This window comes from Oryctolagus cuniculus, chromosome 1 (genome assembly GCF_051225735.1).
Source record: "Oryctolagus cuniculus isolate XC-2025 breed Fujian yellow rabbit chromosome 1, ASM5122573v1, whole genome shotgun sequence".
Classification (NCBI taxonomy): domain Eukaryota; kingdom Metazoa; phylum Chordata; class Mammalia; order Lagomorpha; family Leporidae; genus Oryctolagus; species Oryctolagus cuniculus.
In genome coordinates, this window is record NC_142867.1 from 221,166,891 (window position 1) to 221,189,929 (window position 23,039).

At 45.3% G+C, this 23,039-nt stretch overlaps 1 protein-coding gene and 1 pseudogene across 6 annotated transcripts in view; both read right to left on the minus strand.

Annotated features, from left to right (window-relative positions):
- ASTN2 (astrotactin 2) overlaps positions 1–23,039 on the minus strand; it is a 1,018,233-nt gene that overhangs the window by 891,262 nt on the left and 103,932 nt on the right. The window lies entirely within an intron of this gene.
- LOC127484924 (U2 spliceosomal RNA) lies at positions 608–688 on the minus strand (annotated as a pseudogene).

Consider the following 23,039-nt stretch of genomic DNA (forward strand, 5'->3'; position numbering starts at 1 on the left):
TTATTTCTTTTTCATTCCTTTTTTTGTTCTCACATAAATCTGACCAGGTATTTATATAATTTACCACATACACTATACTACACCCCAATGCAACTTTTCAAAAATGCTTTCTCTGAGTCCCCATCCAACCCCACTCCCTGCTGTCACAACTCTGTTTCTGCAAAGAGGAAACACTCCATGCTGTGTAAGAGTCCAGGAGGAGAGACCAATACTTGCCTTTGAATCTTAGCTCCCCTGTGTTCAATCTGTGTTTCTTTGGACAAATATTATCTTTGTGTCTCAGTTCCCCCATCTACCAATGAGGACAATAATAGCTCACACCTCATAGAGTTGCTTTTAGATACTACACTTGATCTTATTTTTTTTCTTTTTTATTTTTTTATTTTTGACAGGCAGAGTAGACAGTGAGAGAGAGAGAGAAAGGTCTTCTTTTTCGCTATTGGTTCACCCTCCAGTGGCCGCCGTGGCCAGTGCACTGCAGCCGGTGCATCGTGCTGATTCGAAGCCAGGAGCCAGGTGCTTCTCCTGATCTCCCATGCGGGTGCAGGGCCCAAGGACTTGGGCCATCCTCCACTGCACTCCCGGGCCAAAGCAGAGGGCCGGTGCCACAAGGTGGAGGATTAGCCTATTGAGCCTTGGCGCAGGCCAGATACTACACTTGATCTTAGCCAAAAGGCAGAGAAGCAAATAGTTACTTTTAGAACTAAATAAAACAAATTCTTAGGATGGTCTTGATACTTAAGCATTCTAAAGTTACCCATAGCATCAAGTTTTACCCCTGTGTATATACACACATGTATATGGTCTCTTTATACAGTTAATTTCCTTACTGGATAGAAGGAATATATTACAGTCATTTGTACAGCCTAGTGCCTGCCGCAGTGACGAGTGACAGAACAGGGGCTCTGACAATGTTTTATAAGTTGAGCTCAGTCACACCCATACCTAAATACAGATGGATGTCCCCAGAAGACAGAGAGAAAAAATGGCAACTCAGTCAGTGATGGTTTGATTTCCATACAGCAACTCTACTGAAATTTATCTAACATCTGGCCCAAGTTTAGGCACTTGAGAATGCAAACGAAGAAAAAGAGAATTTTAACTTGGAAGGAAGTTACGTTTTCATGAAGAGAAAGAGCCTATTTATATAGAAAATAGACTTCTTATGATTCAGGAAAGAAACACAAGGGAACATCAAGAATGGTCCTCATGAAATGGTAGGATCAGAGGTGATGTTAATCATGCTGTGATTCATGTTTCTCTACATTTTCTGCATTGACTGTAAATTACTCTGTAGCAGATATAAATTCACATTCACTTCAAAGATTCATTTAGTCAACCAACCTTTTCTGAAATCTGTCATTGAGGGACTCTGTCCCCGGGAGCTCAGTCCAAGGGGCTGAGAAAGGCATGCTATAAATAACTGCAAATCAAAGTAGGGAGCTTAGAGGAGAGGAGATGACATCTGGCTGGATCCAAAATGTTTTCATGGAGGAATCTTAAAGGATGGGCAAGATTTCAACAAACGCCATGTGCCACAGGCACTCAGATGAAGAAATGGCACAAAGGCAAAAGGGTTGCAATGCACAAAGAGGGGGGAGGAAGCTGGTACAAACAGCAGAGCTTCATCATTATACAGGAAACAGAGACTTGGGGAAAAATAAAGGGCTAATCATCTCTTGCCCATGGACTACCTCCTACAAAAAAAAGTAAGAACCAGGTCCTACTTGAGGCTCCTGTATGCAATCAAGTCAGGTCCAGGTTCAGAGGTTAATGAAACACTCTACAAGCCATGAATTACAATGACAGGATGAATTGTTTGATGGGTGGGTGGGTGGGTGAGTGACTGATGTATCTCTATCTTTCTGACCTAATATAATGGTCTCAGTTAGTGAAAAGAGCACTGAACTTTTATTACATGGTTAAATTTATGTGATTCCTCTACTAACTGACTGGTTTACCTGAGGACAGATCAGAGCACCTCTATGATTTTATTTGTAAAATGGGGGTCACAACCTGCCCTTCTTATATCACATATAATGTAGAATTAAGAGAAAATCAGGCATATAAAATCTGCAAGGTTCTGCAGTTAGTCTCAAAAGCAAATGCCATAGTTACCATCATCACTCAAGAAGATACTCACTATAAAGTACATCTAAAATGTGCCTGGCACAGTGCTAGGTCCTGAAGATAGTCTGGTGGAAGAGACACATTTTCATGCCCTATTAGACTTTCCAGTTTATATCTGATTTTCTTCACTCCACATAAGTAGCAGCATGCCCCCTTGTTTCAGTTCTTTCATTCATCCACCCAAGGAATCATTCATTCATAATAGAAGATTGTGTCTACCTAGATCACTGTATCCTCAGTATTTAGCATGCAAGAGGCACTCAGTACCTATATGTTGAAAAACTGCATCACTCAGTGAACACTTCCTGAGTTTCCTGTCCTCAAGAAAATCACCATCTACAAAGCAGAAAAGGGAAAATCAATGAAGCTGATGACGGTGTGGTAGCGGCCACAAAAGAGGATGCAAAGCATATAAGGAAAACACTGCATGAGGTCAGTGGATGCTCCTTGTGGATCAGCGGTGTGGACAAGGCAAGCAAGCAGAGTCTACAACCTGGACATTTCAGAATTCTCAGAGATCCTCACGGCAGGCCAGGTTCTACGCCTGCAGGACAATGCCAGTAGTGCACTGGGTTTGGGGGCGGGGAGGTGACTTGGGGACACAGAAGGTAGAGAGGTGGTAGGGGCTATGTCACAGTCAAGGTTCTGCAGCAGCAGTTAAAGAAAAGTGTCCCAGGAGTCCCTCAGACCCCACCTTCCTCACCCCCAGCTGTCAGCACTCATCTCTGCCTCTGACTCCAGTTGCCCATTTCCACCTCCTTTGGGAACTGCATCTTTTATACCAAGCTGTTTTCCCAAGCCACACAGCAGAGATAAATAATACAGTTATATCCAGTTAAATAAGGGATGGGAAAGAAGAATTAAGAGATATTGGCAAGGGAGAAAAGCACATCGTTTGAGATTAGATTTGAAAGTAGATGGAGGGCTGATGGAATTGATTCTCATTACTCCTCGTTATTCTCTCTCAAATCATCTTCCTCCCTCCTCCTTGCTGTGTGCTTTTCTGTGTGGTCTTGCTTTGCCTTTGAGCTTTGCTATGCCTCTTAGATTGTTTGTCTGGGTGTTCATGAGTTTGCTAATTCATATATTCATATTCTCTTTTTCCCTCTCTCTCTCCTTCCCAAAAGTGAGGTTTTCTTCCATTCTTCCTTCCCCACAATAAAAAGAGGATATTCAATGAACAGGGCCAGGTACTGACATTTGCCACTACCTACTTATATACTTTGCCTCCCTGCATTGCCTCATTTAGACCCAAAGGAAACCCACACACATAATAGGTAAGGCAGATAGAAACATGTTTTTCAGCTGATATGTCTGAGATTCCAAAAAGGGAGTAGATCCTCCCAAGATCTTTCATCCTGGAAGTCACAGAACATGAAGTTAAGCCCTAGTTTCCTAAGTCCAAATCAGTGTTCTCACCAATATGCAATCCACGCTGGAAAAAAATGGAATTTCTACCATTGGGTAAGGTGATCAAGGGACAAGTTCATGCTGGGGGTGTGATATGATGGGCACCAGCACAGGAACTCCTCCAGGTCACTCAGATGCTCTGCATACACATGGCATCACTACCAAGCCACTGCTAGGCGCTAAGGGTTGCTCCCTCTGCAAATATCACCTGGGAGAGAGGTAGAAGCATCATTCTGCCTTATAGTTGGTGACATGGACAGGGAGTGGGTTTTTTTTAAGATTTATTTTATTTATTTGAAAGAGTTACAAAGAGAGGTAGAGACAGAGAGAGAGGTCTTCCATCATCTGGTTCACTCCCCCAGATGGCCACAATGGCCTGAGCTGCACTGATCCAAAGCCAGGAGCCAGGAGCTTCTTCCAGGTTCCCCACACAGGTGCAGGGGCCCAAGGACTTGGGCCATCCTCCACTGCTATCCCAGGCCATAGCAGAAAGCTGGATTGGAAGAGTAGCAGCCAGGACTAGAACTGGCTTGCATATGGGATGCTGAAGCTTCAGGCCAGGGCTTTAACCCACTGTGCCATAGTGCTGGCCCCAGGTAGTGGGTTTTTAAGAGTGCTATGTTCCCTCCCATATGTCATTAGATTGACCTTAATGAGGTACCTCTGACTAGGAACATCCAGTTACATCCATCTCCTACATTCATGTCTCTGAACCTCACTTGCCTCGTGTGGGAAAATGGGAATCATACAGCTTGTCTCTAAGGACTCATGTGAGAGTTAAAGGAGAGAGCATGTTTGAAGAAGTGTAGGACAGCATTATCCTATGGATAGTCACGTCAGTTTTGTCTTCTCGGTTTTCTCTTTCTTCTTACCACTGTCAAGGCAAAAAGGCTCACGTTGCTTTGTTGACAATGGGGGTATGTGTGACAACACAGATATCAAGGAAAAAGAGTCAAAGGTCACGACATAAACTCCCTAACACTTGGAAATTCTCTGAGTCCATGACTGAGTCCATGACTCAGTCCTCAATGGTCCCCCACTCTTTTTAAAGTCAACCCTAGGACAACAACCTAGACTCACAAAGACCACAGAAGAAAACAATGTAAGGGGATGGGGATTCATGATCTTGTCAATGTTTTGCTGAGATGAATAATGAGGACCAGAGAAGAGCATCAACTTGCCTTAAGTCACACAGGCTCTTGACCCAGCATTCTGTCTCTCTGTCAGGAACAGCAGCACCTCCCTGACTCCTGAAGCTGACACAGAAGCACAGAGGGCAAGTGGTGATAAAATCACTTAACAATGCCCGGGCTTGAGCTGCCCCTCCATATGACCCTGCTGATGGTCTTACTGGTCAATCCCCAACCCCTCACCCCTGCCCAGGGGATTAGCTTCTGAGTGTCACAGGCATGAGCCCAACATCAGAGGCAGGAAGCTGTGATAAAGCAGGGGACTTTATCACCGTGCAGTGTGGAAGGTGAAGGAGAGACAATGAAGCCTGTAGAAACTAGTAGCCAAAGACTAGGAGAGTGGGCACCTGTTGCTGACTCCACTGGCTACTTGCAGAAAGCAGAGAGGCTGGATGTGGATAAATAGCTTTCCATGAAGAACTTTTCCCTGGTTCAGTCTGTACCCTAAATCCATTGCCTATAGAAACCATGTCATACAGTCCAACTTCCCCAAACCGCATCCCTACCACCCAGTGCTTGTTCCCACTGTATCACCTACCTGGAATGCCCTGGTCTCTTCTGCATATAGTGATGCTACTGACCCTCTGCAACCTCACTTAAGTGACCAGCCCTAAACACCCTTTCCATCCATGAGCTCCAAACTCCCCTGGAAGAGCTCCACTCCTTTCACTGATTCACTAATCTCACTCACCCCTAATTCTCATTGCCTTTGCTGGGTCTTAAGATTCTTCTGGGTAAGGAATCACTATTAACCTCCTCTGTCTTTCTTTGGGGAACTGAGCATTTTTCAAAACAGTGGGAGCTTGATCAATATAGGCTGACACAAAATAAAACAGAAGCCCAAGTCAAGAGGACGATATGGTGAGGTGCCCAATTCCAATTTTCATAAACAGGAATACTGAGGTACAGAGGACAGAAAAGTTACTTAGACTGAAACCAGACATACAAAGGGCCAGGTGAAAGGCCCTCTACCTAGGCAAATCCAGTTCCATTCATCCCCTATATTCACCCTACTTCTACTTTATAGCTCCCTATAGCATCTATCAAAACAGCAAAAATCTGGATCAAATGGCATTTGATATGGCCTGAGCATGACAAGACAGCACTCCTGTGCCTTGCCAATCTCCCTCCATCCTTGCTCTCCTGCCTTTATGCTCACAGTCTGTGCTCCTGGTCACATTATTTTCTCCATCTAGGCTCTTTTTATTCTTGTTATGTCTGCCTAGCTCATAATCTTCATAAGTAAACTATAAGTATACCATAGAAACAGTCAAAAACTGCACCTCCTCCTTACACCTGAACCATGGCATTTGACATTGCACATTCTTCTCTCAAGAGGAGAGTGTTTCTCCTCCCTTGGTATCTGAGTGGGCTGCAAGATTTCCTTTGGCCAATGAGACAAATGGCAAAAATGACAGATGCAGAGACTTGAAAAGTGTTTATGTGCCAGGGCTTGTCCTTCCTTGCTGCTCTTGGGAGCCCTGAAGGTGCTCTGTGAAGACGTCTGGGCTAGCTTGCTGCGTGATAAGACAAAGCCTGCTGCTCTCCACCAGGCGTGTGACAGAGGCCATCTGGGTCATCCAGCGGTCAGCACACCTGAAGCCAGCCAACCTCTGGACACTGAGATCAGCCGAGACCACTAGAAGTACTTCCCAGCTGAGCTCAGCTTAAATTGCCAGCCCTTATAAACATGAGCTAAAATACTAACCAGAGTCACTAAATTCTGGGGTTTTTGTTATGCAGCAGTATCTAACTGCAACAATTCAGATGTCTGCTCCTTTATGAAGCCTGGCTCCACTCCAGGCTGGATTGGGTGTCCTTTTACTGCTCTGCTGATCACACTCCACGGTAATCATTGCTTTAGTTATTTCACACCTCACCTACCCCCAGGTCCCCAAGCCTCCAAGCTTCTTACAACTAAAGGCCTCATCGCCCTCACCACCTGCCTCCACCTCAACACTTAACTCAGAGCCAGAGCTCAATAGCCATGTGCAGCACAGAATAAACTGAGATTGAAAAGGTCCCCTAACCAGGATCCTCCCATATTTTCCTCAGCCTCCCCACCTAATCAAAGTCTTCGTGGCCCTGATTTGAGGGAGTGAGTGGGTATTGATTGGCTCCAACTGCACTGCTTCAGGAACATAATCTGCTTCTCTATTCCCTAAATAAGCTCCATGCCTGCTCAGTTTGTTCATAGCAGCCTTGATTGTAATTCAGCCTCTACTCCATTATCCTTATTTATAACGCAGGGCTGGAGCACAGAGCCCTGGGGCCGTCAGCAGAATGATTGCAAGACCCTTTTGACTTGCAATTCCATACCATTCAGTCCAATTTAGATCCGCCACAGACAGTGCCCTGTGGCAGGGAAGGGACAATCAGAGGATACCAGGCTGAGGGTGGGGAGAAGGGAATGACCTTTTTGAATTTCTCACTGCATCAGAGCAGAATGAGATTCAGGCTATTCAATGTTCTGCCCCTACTAGGTCAGTCCGTGCCTGACAGACAGCAAATGACACCTTTCTGGACAGGGTCAGGAATAACAAATCCTGTGACCAGTGCTGGGACACCTTGTTTTTTAAGATTGATTCATTTATTTTGAAAGTCAGAGTTAAAGAGAGAGAAGCCTTCCATCCTCTGGTTCACTCCTCAAATGCTGACAACAGTTAAGGGTAGGCCAAGACAAAGCCAGGCACCAGGAGCTTCATCCAGGTCTCCCATATGAGTGAAGGGACTCAAGGACTTGGGCCATTTGCTGCTGCTCTCCCAAAAACATTAGCCTGGAGCTGGATCAGAACTGGAGCATCTGGGACTCAAACCAGAGCCCATATGAGACATCAGTTTTGCAGGTGGCGGCTTAACCTGTTAACACCACAATGCTGGCCCTGACACTTTAAAAAAAAAAAAAAAAAAAAAACTATGTATTTGAAAGGCAGAGACAGAGACATAGACATAGAGAAAGTTTTAACATCCACTGGTTCACTCCCAAATGCCTACAGCAGCCAGCGCTGGGCCAGGCCAAAGTCAGAAGCACAGGAATTCAGTCTGGGTCTCCCAACTGGGTAGTACAGACTCAAGCACTTGTGCCATCACCTGCTGCCTCCCACAGTCTGCATTAGTAGGAAGCTAGAATGGAGAGTGGAGGAGGAACTCAAACCCACGTACCCCATTATAGGATGTGGTTGTCCCTTTCAAGAGGGGACTTCATCACTGTGCTAAGCATGTCGCCTGGATGAAGCCTTATTATCTTTAAATGCCAGACTCTTCTCCCCAGGTGCAATTACAGAACACTGTTCCCACAATGCCCAGCCTGCACTGAGAAAAGGTGACTCTGATGCTCCTTCTGTGGCCATACTGAAGCATTTGCATCCCCGGGCCTGAGTCATCTCACCTGTCAGCTGGGGGAGTGACTTCTCTCCTGACTTCTCCAGCAGGTCACTGGAAGAAGTAAATGGAAAACTTTGACTATAGTGTTCTCTGGGCAGATGGTATGGCTATGATGAATACCAGCCAACCTGTTGGAAAGATGTCTGGAAAACTGAAGCCAAAGAGCTCAACAGGAAAGGCTGAAAACCCTTCACTTTTTGTTAAAAACACCCCTTGCCTTCTTTTTCTTGAAAAAAAAAAAAAAAAAAAAACACAACTCTAGCTCCCCAATCCAGCATGGGGTCCAAGCCTGGTATCTGAAACCTACCACCTCGGTTTTCACCTCTGGTGCTCTAATAGTAGAGTAACCTTGAAGAAATCACTTCACAAAATCTCCCTTTCATTGCACACACTGGAGTTGGGAGCCAGGAAGGCAGGACCTGACTGTCTTATGCTTCCCTGTGTCCCAGTGTCTACTGCATTGCCAGGTATCACATAGTTTTTCAATCTGAAACTAACAGACTAACGTTTATTAAGTGCTGACTATCTGCAAGGCTCTATCCCCAGCTGTGTGCACATATTCCCTCCTTTCCCCCTCCTGACATTCCTATGGCTGGATAAGAACTGATCCATAAGTGTCGAATGCACGGGATCAGTCTGTGTTCAGTAATGTTAGCAACAATGAATGCTGCTCCTGCTACTCTCTGTTCAGTACCGCACAAGTAACTGCACTTACTCCAGTCAATATAGATGTGTGGGCTCACTTATTCTGAAGCACCAGGATTTTTTTTTCTGCATTGTAAAATTCCTGGAGAATAGGAGTCACATCAGACCGGTGTCTTCTTCAGGGCACTGGGGTCATATCATGGAATACCCTCAGAGATAGAACCTGAGGAATCATAAAGTCCAGCTGGTCATACTTCCCCCACCACACCCACCTTGTTCCCTAAACAGTGTCAACTCAGCAAATGGGTCTGAGGCTTCTGTTGCCCAAGCTCTTTGCTGGGCTCACCTGAGCCCCATTTCCCTGAGACTCAGCTTCCCACTGAGTGTAGATAAAATAGAAAGGACTAGGGGTTTCTTCACACCACGTAGTAATTCATAAGGACAGTGGGAATCCAGCCTCATGCACCCGAGGACAGACTGTCTATATGCTAAGTAGATGCCTCTCTCTGCCACTGCTGGCTCTGTTTCCTGGGAAAGGCACCTCCTTTTCAGAACCTCACTTTTTTCATCTATAAAATGGGAGAAAGCATGGCCTCTTCACGGGCTGTTCAGAGGACTTACGAGAGATGGTGCTTTCAGCCTATTCCCTGCCTTTATGGAAAGTGTGCTGTGCTGTGCTATCAGTGAACAGATAGCGGCACGGCTTCCACTCCACAGTTTACACAGTGAATCTCGTCTACTTGTGTTGGATCTATCACATCTCTGTGGCACAATGGGAACTGGGAGAAGAGGGGCCCACTCACATAGTGTCCCATCCACTCACCCCATGCACTTCCATTACAGGCTTTTCATCTCTTCTGAATGTTTCCCTTCAAGGGCCACTTGATGTTATAACTTCTACTATCATAACCCAATTCCTGTCCACAATGTGATATGGAATACACTGACGAGAACTACATTGCCAAAAGTCAGGAGGAATGCCCTTACCATGGGATGGTATGCCCATCACAGAGGGAACCAGGTTCTTTACTGGCATTGGGAGGAGGACCAAGTCAGATAAATCACCTGTAAGAGTCATCAGGCCAGGTGAATCACAGGTACATAGGAAGTGGTGCTTGCACAATCTAAAAACACTTGCAAATGTGCTTAACCGAGTAAGTACACATTTGTGTGTCAGTTCACCACAGCATAAATGTGCTCACACCTAGTCACAGGTACTTCCTCATGAACGGATGCACCCATGCACGGCCAGGAAAGCATTCATATCTCCCTGTATACACAGACACACACGATCACGGGCGGCCACTTTCTCCCCCCACACAAATGCACATACTGATATGTTCTGTATGAACAGAGAATCCAGTGCAACAGGATATGAGGTTTTGTATGTAGACTTATACATACATTCTACCAAATGTCTCTCTTCCTTACTTGCATCACATGCATCCCCTGGTATACACAGGGTGGAACACACAGCACCCATAGGCATATGAGGGGCTCACATACTGTGTTTGCCTGGATTCACCATCCATACATATTATGTCACGCATGCTCTGTATTGAATGCTCAGACCAACATGTTTGCATTAGTTCTTCACACACATCTACCTATGGCCACCTTCATAGCACACACACACATGTATGTTGCTCAGGCCTACCAACAAGGTACCCTTAACCCAAGTATACACCCAAGCCCTCATTTGTGTCCTCATGTACAAAGACACATAAGAGGCATCAGGAAATGTCCTTGTGAGCCTGGAATATCTCTGGATCTGTCTTCCTGGAGGCCTCATTTTGTACTCAAGGAGAAACACAAAATCCTCTCCCACAGTCTCCTGAAAACCTATTTCCTCTTTTCTAATATGACTGACAGGTCATCATGGAGCAAAGAAGAGCTGAGCAGTCTCTGTTCCAGACCTGTCCATCTACTTAATCCTTTCTGATTTTGTTATGTGAAAATTTCCCCACCTATTCGCTATGTCATCTGCTCAACCTGGTGTCCTTGAAAGAGACAGACTGACAACAGCAGAGTGAGGCCCACTTATGCCAAGCCCCAGGCAGCCCAGGGACATTCCCACAGGGCTCTGCTTTCCACACACAGTGCAGGAAGCCTCGGCAGGAAGTCACAGCCAGTGTTCTGAATGCTGAGGCTAGAAAAGCCAAAGCAGAAAAATGTACATTCATGCTCGCATGTTTGTCTAATAGGCAAACACTGTGCTCAGCCCCACCAGACACTGAAATTCAGTTAAAACCAAGGACATTCTCAAAAGAGGGATATGAAGGCGCACTGTATGGAGAAGAAACTGAGTGCCTAGAGGTGAAGACACTAGGCTAACGCACTGACCACAGTCAGTAAGGAGCAGAAGTGATATCTGAACCCAGGTGTGTTTCTCTTCAAGCACTTTCAAAACTCAGGGGACTGTAGACACAGCCTGGTAGCGGTGTGCTCCTGCCCAGCCTCTAGAGACCCCTCAGTTCAAGTGTACCTTCAGGAGTTGCACTGTAGAGGCATTCTCCAAACCTGAACAAGGGACAAGGGCACGAGGAACCAGGAAGGTTGGGTGAACACAGGAGCAAAGAAAGAATGGGACAATGGTGGGAAGAAGAAAGCTAGAGAAGGAGGGAAGCAATTTTAAGGGGCAGCACCACTCATCATCCTTCCTTCCTTCCTTCCTTTCATCCATCCATCCATCCATCTGTACGTGTATCGGTCCTTCCTTCCTTCCTTCCCTATAACATTCATTGAGTCTGTTCTCTGTGCTAGACTTCGCAGGGGATGCCAGAGGTGCTAAGGGGATAAAAAGGGCAGGATCTCCATCCAAAGAATGCTAGACTAGTGCAGCATACTCCTGCTTTATTAAGCCACTGAAAGCTTAGTTGAATGTTTTAAAATATTTTCACATTTTCCAAACTAATGAGGAAAACCAGTTGGAAAAAGACCTCCAAGTTACCCCATCTCCTGTCATAAGTCTAATCACAATGATCACTATTAATTATCCATCATGCCTTTAAGACAGATTTTCCAAAAAAATCCTCATAACTACCTTTCAAGACAATTATTATAGCATGTTGTATATCTACAAATTTATGCATGGGTGTATATATGTGCATTTGTATGTGTGTATGCACACATACACACACGTATTTAGCTTAGAAATGTGAAGACACTGAAGAAGAACACACGGAATCTCAGAGGCACAGGCAACATTCAGATCCCTGTAACATAACTCCCAGTTTCTTACCCTAAGGCATTCCTCTCACTGCCCTGCCTGCCACTGGCTGCATTAATTGACTAATTCCCACAAGATTGGGTATTTAGCATAAGACAGCCAAGATGGATGGGCCCCAAGAGACAACAGCAGGGATAGCAAAACTGAGGTTGGAAGAGGAGAGGCTTGGCCAATGTCTGAAGACTTTGACCCAACCTTCTGACCCTAAGATCAATTAACACTCCTTTCAGAATGTGCTGTGCCGCAGGCCACGCATTTTCTCAAGAAAAAAACCCTCAAATTAGTTTGCTGACCCAGAAGACAGAAAGGCAGGTGTAGCACAGCATTGGTTCCAGGCTCTTCTCTAAGTGTTGAAGGGACAGCAATCCTTCCCTCCCCAGAGCAATAGGATTAACAACCTTGTTTTTACACAAGAGCCAATGGGTGCAGAGGAGGAACGAGATTTGCCTATAAAGAAGTGGGGTGGCCCACCTCAACCAAGCCCAGTGTCCTTTCCCATAGGATCCACTTTGGACATCAACAGGTATAATTAGGCCGGCGCCGTAGCTCAATAGGCTAATCCTCCACCTTGCGGCGCCGGCACACCGGGTTCTAGTCCCGGTTGGGGCGCCGGATTCTGTCCCGGTTGCCCCTCTTCCAGGCCAGCTCTCTGCTATGGCCAGGGAGTGCAGTGGAGGATGGCCCAGGTGCTTGGGCCCTGCACCCCATGGGAGACCAGGAAAAGCACCTGGATCCTGGCTCCTGCCATCGGATCAGCGCGGTGCGCCGGCTGCAGCGGCGGCCATTGGAGGGTGAACCAACGGCAAAGGAAGACCTTTCTCTCTCTCTCTCTCTCACTGTCCACTCTGCCTGTCAAAAATAAAAAAAATAAAAAATAAAAAAAAAAAAAAAAAAAAACTAAAAGTTCAAAAAAAAAAAAAAAAAAAAAAACAGGTATAATTGAGTGTAGAGGATTAGAAGACCACGAGGTAGATCACCAGACTGCAGTTCCCAGGGGCATCACTCATCAGTTCTGAGATCTTTGACTGGGAAGGGCTGGCTTCATGGGTATACCACTTGGGGCCCAGCATTTAGAAGGACCCCATACTTAAGACTCTGTTGTCCCCACCTTGAAATTGTTAACAAGAAGCCCTGCATTTTCATCATGTGCTAGAAAATGCAGATTATGTAGCTGGTCCTATCTTTGATAATTTTTCTTTCTGGAACCCAGTTTCTCAACTTTGAAATGAGGTTAACAATGGTATAATTTGCCTGGATGATAGCTGATGCTGTCTTTACCCTGTCCACATCTTCCTGAGTGCTCATGTTCCCCACTCAGGACAGTAGAGCTCTCTTCTATGAGAATCCGCAGTCCCAGCCTGGAGACTATGCTATTCTTTGTGCAGGGCAGGCCAGAAATGCCAGCAGTTTTAAGACCTCCACCCATCCCCCACCTCTCAACCAGATGTAGCCCCTGGCCAATGGACCAGTGGGAGAAGGAGAGGAAATGTGCCAGCTTGGATAATCCAAGGTATATTACACACTATCTCCCACAGCTCTCGGGTGACACATAGCCCCAGTTGTCCACAGTAGCCCCCTACTTAATTATACTCCCCTCACTGGCACCTCTCACTGCCTGCCTCTCTTCCTCTACAAGGGTTTCCTAGGACTACCTCCCAAATAAAGTACTAGCACTCACCTCCTCATCTCCGGGTCGGCTTCTGGAGGACTGTTTCAAGCTGAATGGAGATAATGCATGCAAAGTGCTTAATACAGCATCAGGCGTAGATGCAAGCCCTCAATAAATGGTAGGCTTATGAAAAAAAAAAAAAGCCACTTTACGAGAAGACATGAGGAAGACAACGGAACATTTATAATTGATTTCTAAATTTATCCTCCTAATGAAATCATCTCCGGCAGGCCCTGCTCATGACCAGTCAAGGATGCTGCTCAGGGCCCCACTTCCCACCAGAGGCACATGCCAGTCACTATGGCTCCGGGGGCCCAGCCCAAAGTGAAAGCAGCAGGTGGTAAGCACAAACCACCCAGAAGCTCAGCTTTGGCCTCCGGATCACATCTACCCATTTGCTTCACAGATACAGAAGGGGAGGGACAGAATTATGCTTAAAGTCAACTAGGTCCTACAGGCAAGTACAGAAGGAAAAATCAGGCAGCCTGTTACCTGTTCTAATAAACATTGTTACTTACTAATTGATTCATTTTTTACAAATTGCTTTTCACAGATACATAGTCGAAAGTGAAGCTGCACAAAAGCAAAGATTTTTGCCTGGTGGTTCACTGCTCTTCCTCTGGAGCCTAAAACAGTGTCTAGTGTATGGTGAGCATCCATAAATATGTATTATATGAATAAATGCCCTTTCCATTACACCCATGGTACATCCTTATTGAAATTTCATCTGTCCAAGGGAGAGTCATTCCAAAGGGCTTCACACACCAAGCTGGTGAGGAACAGAAAAGCACAGTTACAAGAGGTGGTGGTACCAGGCACCAGAATGAGCCCCTCTTCCACTTATCAACCCCTAAGGCACTACAGGCCAGTTATTGTCCTTCTGTCTCCCTATTTTTAAATAGGGCCTTCCCTCATATTTATTAAGGACATATACCACATGCAATACTGGAATCCCAGGGTATGCACTTAGCACATATCAGCTATTATTAAGATAGAAAGAGGGGCCGGCACTGTGGCACAGCGGTTTAAAGCCCTGGCCTGAAGCGCCAGCATCCCATATGGGTGCCAGTTCTAGTCCCAGCTGCTCCTCTTCCGATCCAGCTCTCTGCTGTGGCCTGGGAAAGAAGTAGAAGATGGCCCAAGTCCTTGGGCCCCTGCACCTGCGTGAGATACCCAGAAGAAGCTCCTGGCTCCTGGCTTCGGATCGGCACAGCTCTGGCCATTGCAGCCATCTGGGGAGTAAACCAGTAGATGGAAGACCTCTCTCTCTCTGTCTCTGCCTCTCTCTGTAACTCTTTCAAATAAATGAAATAAGTCTTAAAAAAAAAAAAAAAAAGATAGAACTGGGGGCCGGCGCCATGGCTCACTTGGTTAATCCTCCACCTGCAGCGCCGGCATCCCATATGGACACCAGGTTCTAATCCCCGTTGCTCCTCTTCCAGTCCAGCTCTCTGCTGTGGCCTGGGAAGGCAATGTAGGATGGCCCAAGTGCTTGGGCCCCTGTACCCGCATAGGAGACCAGGAAGAAGCACCTGGCTCCTGGCTTCGGATAGGCACAGCGCCGGCCAGAGTGGCCATTTGGGGAGTGATCCAACAGAAGGAAGACTTTTCTCTCTGTCTTTCTCTCTCACTGTCTATAACTCTGTCTGTCAAAAAAAAAAAAAAAAAAAAAAAGATAGAAATACCCATTTGCTCCCTAATACTTCACTTTTGCTGCTAATACACTAAGGAATTTTCTCCCCCAAGTATGGGGAAAATGCATTAATACTGGTATGGAAGCTAACTACAGATAGGCCGTTTTGATCAAAATGATAAACCAGCAAATCACAAGAAGAAAGTTCTGTCCTCTCTGGTCTCTTTCAGCCCTGTGGCTAACCACAAGAAGTAAGGTCAGTTAGGTGCTACCTTGTCTTCAACAACCCATGGAGAGCTGGCCTCAGGTTCAAAGCCCAGTTGGCTGCTAGCAACAGCTGACTAGAATGGAGTGGCCTTGCTTTGCTTTCATTGTTCTTCTGTTAAATAGCGACCTTCTAATTTTAGTAACTGATGCTAGTTTCCCATTTATCATTATGATATGAAAGCCTTCATATTTAATACATACAGTTCTTTAGAAGAAGAACAAATATAAAGAAAGAAAAATCAGACATTACCAAACTGATGAGAACGGCCCTGAAAAAGCCAAGGTTTGGGACTCCCTGTTCTAGTGTTGGTCCCCAAGTCCCTCTGGAAAAAGGACTTGGGGTCCAAGGCTCCCTATCTGCTCTGACACTCACTTATGCTCTGTGACTTTGTATAAACCCATTCTGCCCCCTGGGCCTCAGTCCTCTGATTCTAAAATGAAGGGCTCAGAACCCAAGACTTCTTAAGGCCTTTCCACCTTTAAAATGTGCTGAATCCTTTCAGGATGCCAACAAACTGTAACAAACCCGTGAAAATGCATCCAGGCCACGTGGCTGCCCCTGCCTGTCTTCATGACATCTCACTCCCAGATGAAAGTTTGCAAACTCTGTAAGCTTGTTGACACCCATTTGTTTATTAACACTTTTTACTTTGCTTCCCCTCTCCCTACTTAACTCCTGACAAAGGAAATAAAGCCAGAATTAAAGAATCCATGTTTAGAAGCCTCACTCATCATAGCATGCAGGGTGTTGGTTCTCAACACTGGGGTGTTGATCTCAACCTTCGCTCCTTACCACCTGCACTCAAGTCCCCTTTGCTGTGCTTTGATGGGAAGAGCCTTGGGGAGTGCGTATACATGGCTATGACAGGGTCTCAGCAGATGAGATTTGGACTTTAGTATTGATTTGGATCTCCAGTTTGGATTTTCTCATGTTTACTGAAATCAGGCCCTAAAGTAGCCTGTGGGCTAAGAGGTCCAAGAAACAGGGAGGGATCAGACAAGGTCTGTCCCTGTCACACTGAGACCTCGGGCTGGTCCGGTGGACATTCAGCTCATCAAGTATACTAGAAGATGCCACGAGAAGTGCAAACCCAGGACCGGTGAGGAACACAGGGGAGCATAGCCTTTAGAGGCAACCATGGGGAGTTTCCTGGACAGCTGATGTTTGCATGCAGCCATGAAGCATGGATAGGCATTTGCCAGATAAGGAGAGGACATGTGTTGGCGATACAAACATCCCTGATTGCCACTGATTCACAAGTGGGGACCACTACACTCTAGGGGACTTGGTGAAGTCACCAAACCTCTCTGAGCTGGGAGTCTCCAGCACCACCCAGTTCTGATAGAGGTCAGACCCTGGAGAAGGACTCACGTGGTGAGACATGTAGTCATCATGTGAACATCTGGCTCAGAGCACAGTCATGGATGTGCATGGAGGAGCAGAATTTCACTGTCTCGGGGCAAGTTGGAAAAGGCTACAGAAAGCCTTGAAATTGAGATCCTAGATCATTTGTTCTCCAGTCTTTTAAATTTTCTGTGAATCTCTTTTAGTCAATGTGTGCTTGGACATGTATATGCCTGTGTCTTAAAATTTCCTTCCCACCCCTCTTCCCACCCAAATCCTTCCTTTTCAGAAACAAAACAAAAGCATCGTGTATCACTTCCCTAACTAACAGGCAGAGACTTTTTAACAGATTTCTAATGCACTGCCAGACGTCTCCTTAAGGCTTGAATCCCCAAGGATGCTTTGTTGAAAAAGGATAGAGACAATCATAGTTACTGGGGCTCTGGATTTGATTGTTTTTGTAAAACACTGCTAACAATGTGCCTGTTTTGCTTACCGGTAGACACATACCGAGTTAACCCACGTGCTCCCACCCTGAATGCTTAAGTGAAATGACAAACGGAAAAGAGATATAATTTACCCTGAACAAACCAGGTCCTGGGAGGAACAGGGTCTGCATTAGCAATGAAGATACAAGGTTCAGAAGGTGAGTATCAGTGGCCAAACCTGGAGAATACAAACATCTCCCAAAACGCATTTTAGATCCCTTCTGCCTAGGTCTAAATATACAAGTAGCTCCCTGCTTTACAAAATTTGACCCAAGGACCTGTGGCCATGCAGTTGGCTTCTTTGCTGACTGAGTAGTCTCAATGTATCCTACCACTCAGATCTAATCAGTTACTTAGTAATTAATTTCTTTAAAACACATCTATGACACCAACACCAAATACTTACCCCAGTATACTCTGATCCCCTGGATTTACAACCTCTTGCCTTGCTAGAAGCAAGTGATTATACCATTATAAATGAACAGAAAGACTTCAAAGTGTTTCTTGAACTTTAAAATAGCATTCAAGGTCATTTTCTTCCTTTCTCTATATTTCAAGGCATAAGCACAGCAGTGTTTAAGAAGTCCTTATATAATCACCGGCAGTGAAACGGCAGTGCCTATTTCTCACTTTTCTTTAAGGATAACAGCCCAGAGGCACTGTCTATGCACTTTGCTGAGTCGGTGAAACAGTGAAGGTGCATTGCTTTGCCAGCTGTCCCCCGACTGCCAGCTGATGTTTGCTGATGAGCAAACAGAAAGCACGTGGCTCTGAAACCAGCCTGGATTATGATTCCTGTGGGACTCCTTACCAGACATGTGAATTTGGACAGTTCTCTGCATCTCTAAGGTTCGGTTTCCTCGTCTACAACGTGGGACTATTAGCACCTTCTTAGTCAGAGCTGCAGTGATTTGTACACAGTTTGGCACAGAGCACTTTTCCGTCAACATTCATTTCCTTTCCTTTTCTTCAAAACTTTGTGCAACTGTTCTCTTGGATGCATTAGCAGAACTTTTCATTATATTAAGTTCCAGTTTTTGAGAGCTAACCCTTCATCTGATTTATTGGACTAGGAGCAATCCATAATAGGAAATGGGGAAAAAAATCCAGAATTATATATTTGGATATGGAAGAACCTGAGCGAGTAAATCCCAGGCAGAGATATAGGCTGCCCTGACCACATAAAATTGTGGCCAAAGAGGAATCATAACAGGCAAGGTTTACTGAGTACTTGTCATGTGCCAAGCATTTGTCTGATTGACCTTCATGAACTACCTCACACAGTATTCACAATACCTAGGGCAGATAAACATTTTAAGCTCATCTTCAGAAAATACTGAAATGCTCAAAGATGTGATAACTGATGGAAATTTGCACAGCTTAAACTCAAGCTCCCTATTCTGACTCCCCACCCATGCAATTAACTGCTCATCTGCAACAGCTTCCCTGATCATGGGCTTGTGGAATCAGACAACTTTATAATGCGTGCCAGTGCCAACCCGGATGACCTGAGTGCCTTCCGGTGAGTACTTATCTCTGTGGCTGGGTATGTCACCCATAACTTTGCAGGATAACACTGCAAATTCAGAGAGAGTAAAAGAGAATAAGGAAGAAGAGAAGGGAGGGAGGAGTGAGGGAAGGAGGGAGAGAAAAAGAATATGAATGAATAAACTGTATGATGGGCCCTTTCTAAATGGTAGCTTCTTTACTCTCTCCCTCCCAAAAGCCTCTCTGGGTAGGGGCATGGAAAGGGTCATGCTGTGGCTCATGCATCATAGTGATCATGAAGGAGCTCAGAGCCCTGCCCCAGAAGAATACGGGATGAAGCCCTACCTGTGGAGATACCTTGTGGCTGAAGGCATCAACTCTCAGTGAATGTAGAACATCCAACTCACTAAAATCATCAAACTTCCGGGACTCCCACCTTCAAGTCTCCCCAGGAGGCTTGTCAGAAGAATAATCCATAGACAGGTGACACTGAGTTGCTTCCTGACATCCCATCTATGCATATCTCCTGGATGTACACTGGACCTGAGAGTCCCTCTGCCTGTGGGGACCAAGGGAAGTCAGAAGTTTTCTTGAGAAGATGATAAGTCCAAGAAAGATGGAGTGAGGCAGAGTGGAGATCAGGAGGGCACACTCTGGGTGTACCAGGGGCCAGGTGTGTAAGCAGACAGTGCTCTGGACCTGCTGGATTCTCCCCACTTGTCCTAGTTGTCCTAAATCCTTCCCTCTCCTATTCATCCCTTCTTCCTATTGTCTTCCTCTATTCCCTTTCCTTTTATTTTCTTTCCTCATTATCACCCCTTTCTACTCCTCCCTCCCTCTTCCCCTGACCTCCTATCTCTGTCTCTCTGTCTCTCTCTGTCTCTCTCTTTCACACACACACACACACACACACACATACACACAAAACACACACACACACAATCCCATCTTCCTCAGGATGCTGAAATGTGATATGTGGAGCCTCTTATTAAAATCACCTTGCATGGGATTTCAGAGCCTTAGAAACCTTTCCCAGATCCTTGCCTACATCTCCACTTCCCATCTGCCACCACAGGCTCAATGGTTATGGATGGACCCCTTGAGTGCCAGGACTAAAAAAGGCGGTGGCTCTATCCAGCGATTATCTGGTACCAAATCAGTGTAAAATGATGCCTGAGAAACAGCAGGTGCACATACAGATTACAGAGTTGGTCAATGAATGCATTAATGAATGTCGCTTCTTGACCCCATTTTACAGTTGGGAAATTGAGGTTCTAAGCAAGCTAATTCTTTTGCCCAGGACCACACAATGAGTTAACAGCAGAACCAATATTTTAACTCCCATTTCCTCATATCCCATTCATTTTCCAATCCCCATGCTATCAAGGTTATGAAGCCCAGGCCCTTTGTTAAGGCACTAAAGTGTCCTGTGAGCCTGAAGACACTCCTGGGAAGAGCAGCATTTCCATGCAAAGCAGAGACTGGCTTAGCAGACCCCTAGCCTTGGAAGAACTGATCACAGGATTGCCAGAGAACATGGTCTTTTATGCAGGAGTGCCCTCACTAGGCACATCACTGGCAGACCCTGGTGTCACTGTGAAGCAAGCTGACTGCAGCCCTTCTCTGTCTACTCCAGAGAAGGGTTGTGATCCAGGACAGAGAGCTGATAGACTGAGCTGGGTAAGGTGATCATACACCTGGTCTGAGATGCTGGATGCTCAGCAAAGGTACCACATCCGAGAGGTGCAAGAATAGCAACACTTTCTCCTTTAATCTCATCCTCCTTTCTCTCGGACATCTGTTGGAATCACAGTGGAAAGCAAGCAGAATGGGAAGATACTGCCAAGTCACATAATATTCATTAGTGAAACAGCATAACACAGAGATAAAGATGTGGTCTCTAGAGACAGAAAGGTTAAGTTCAAATCCTGCCTCTTCTGCTCACTAATTGGTGTGCCTTTGAAAAGTGGCTTGTCTTCTCCATGCCTCTGTTTTCTCACCTATAAAATGAGGATACTAACAATATCTCCATTATCGAGCTTTATAAGGATTAGCTATATTATAGACAAAGCACTTACAACTGTACCTTACAGAAAAACTACAGTTTTTAAATGTTAGTTTTCATTATGCATCTGAAATCAACATGACCATAACATACAGTTTAGGTTACTTTAAACTTCCTGGGGTTCACATAAAAGCTAATGCTGATTTATGTTCCTATTCCAGGCTGGAATAGGAAAGATACTGTGAGAGTCACAGACGAGCCCCTAGTACAAGGGCACCTGGAATCCAACATCAAGGCTGATTCCATAGTGTTGTACAATCTAAGAAATGAGTCACCTCTTTTCTGTCTGCCCAGCTTGGGGTTCTCCCACGCAGGTAAAATGAGCTAACCCGACCACCAAAGTTGGCACTGGGAGTGCTTTAGAGTTAACACATTCAATGCCCTCATCTTGTGATGGAAAACATGTCGGAATAGGTGCCCAGGCTGGGCCATGGCCTAAGAGCCACATCTGAGCCATGCACTACTGCTTCTCCCACATGATTCTGCCCTGCAAAAGGCCCGGGGTTGCAGAGGTTCCAAATTCTTATTGTTAAAAAGCATTTGGGAGAAAATAAAGGGTTCTAGAACCACGAAGGCGGGCACTGGTTTAGCTGTTCCTCTGGGCTGGAGAAAGCAGAGTAGGGGGATTCAACTAATTACTATGGAAAGCAAATTAAGGCACATTTGTTTTATACAGGGCACCACTTAGAAAACTGCTTCTTCTGAACCCTAGGAAAAATTTCTTCTCTTCCAAGGGTGAGCCATTTTCTCAAAAATTACTATTTATTCTGATAAGATCAAAGTCATCATCATTATGGGCTATTCTCCTCTCTGGATGTGATTTTTATTAAACATGTAGTGGAGGCCCTATAATGAGATGTTTTATTCAGATGCACAGTTGCACCTTCCATACATTGGTCTGATACTCAATGAATTTTCACCTACATATGTACCTAATCCTTCCTCCCAGGAGCACAGGGAAGCATATTATACAGTAGAAAAAAATAATAAAAACTGGATCTTCCACTTTATTACTGTATGACCTCAGGCAAGGTACTTTGCTCACCTGTAAACAAAAATAGCAGGTTTATCCCAGTCTACTTCCCAGTGTTATCCAGAGTAAATGACATTTCTGAGTGTTCTCCTTGTCAGCAGGTCCCCATTTCACACTTCAGGGAATGGAGACTCAGAAATCTGGACATGGAGGTGGCAATGTGAAATACCCACAAGACATTTGCTGAGAGACAGAGGCTGCCCAATTCCTAGACTCATAATTTCTCTACCAAACTTTGGATTTGAGTCACTAACATCGTAATTGACTCATTGAAAGCTGATTCAATGTAGTTGTCTTCAGTAAATTTTATGGTCTTCTTGTCTCATCCTCAAAATGGAGACAATGACAATACCTACTTCACAGGAGAACTGGGAGCCAAATTAAACAAGCAAGTGAACTCGTATTGTCAGTACCGAACAGGTGCGTTGATTTTAGAACACACCAAGTATTCCCTCCCATAGAACCATTGAGTCAATGGGAGTTTATCAGAAAGGACCACTGGGGTGGCTTGCTGAAATGTAGATTCCCAAGGCCCACACTGATGAACTCAAACAGGAATCTCACAGGAACCCAGCAATATACCTCTCAATCAGCTTCTATTTGGGGAGTCTTTATACAATATTCAAGATTAAAACATTAAAGAATGTCTTGCATCACTGTCAGAAGAAACGACGAAAAAACTTTACCATGGGTGGGCTCTTGCCCATAGGATCACATTTGCTTCTTAGAATCATACTAAAGGGTAAGGATTATTATACAGTCAGGAAACAGAGTGGCTAAGTGACGTGCCCCAGGTCACAGAGGTGGGCAGTGGTAGTTTTGTGCTTCAGATCCAGGTGGGTATAACTTTAAAGTTCAGCTTAATTCCATAACATGACTCTGTCCCTTTGTAGATACCGGACCTTCCCCCTTCTCTCTCCTTCCAAGGCACTCTGAGGAATGAGTGTTCCCCTGTTCTGGACAGCATCTTGCATGTGTTCAACCCTTCTCACAGATCTTTGATTTCTTTTCCCATAGTCTAACCAAGGTGTAAGATGGTCTGTTCCCATCCTCAGGGCCACCA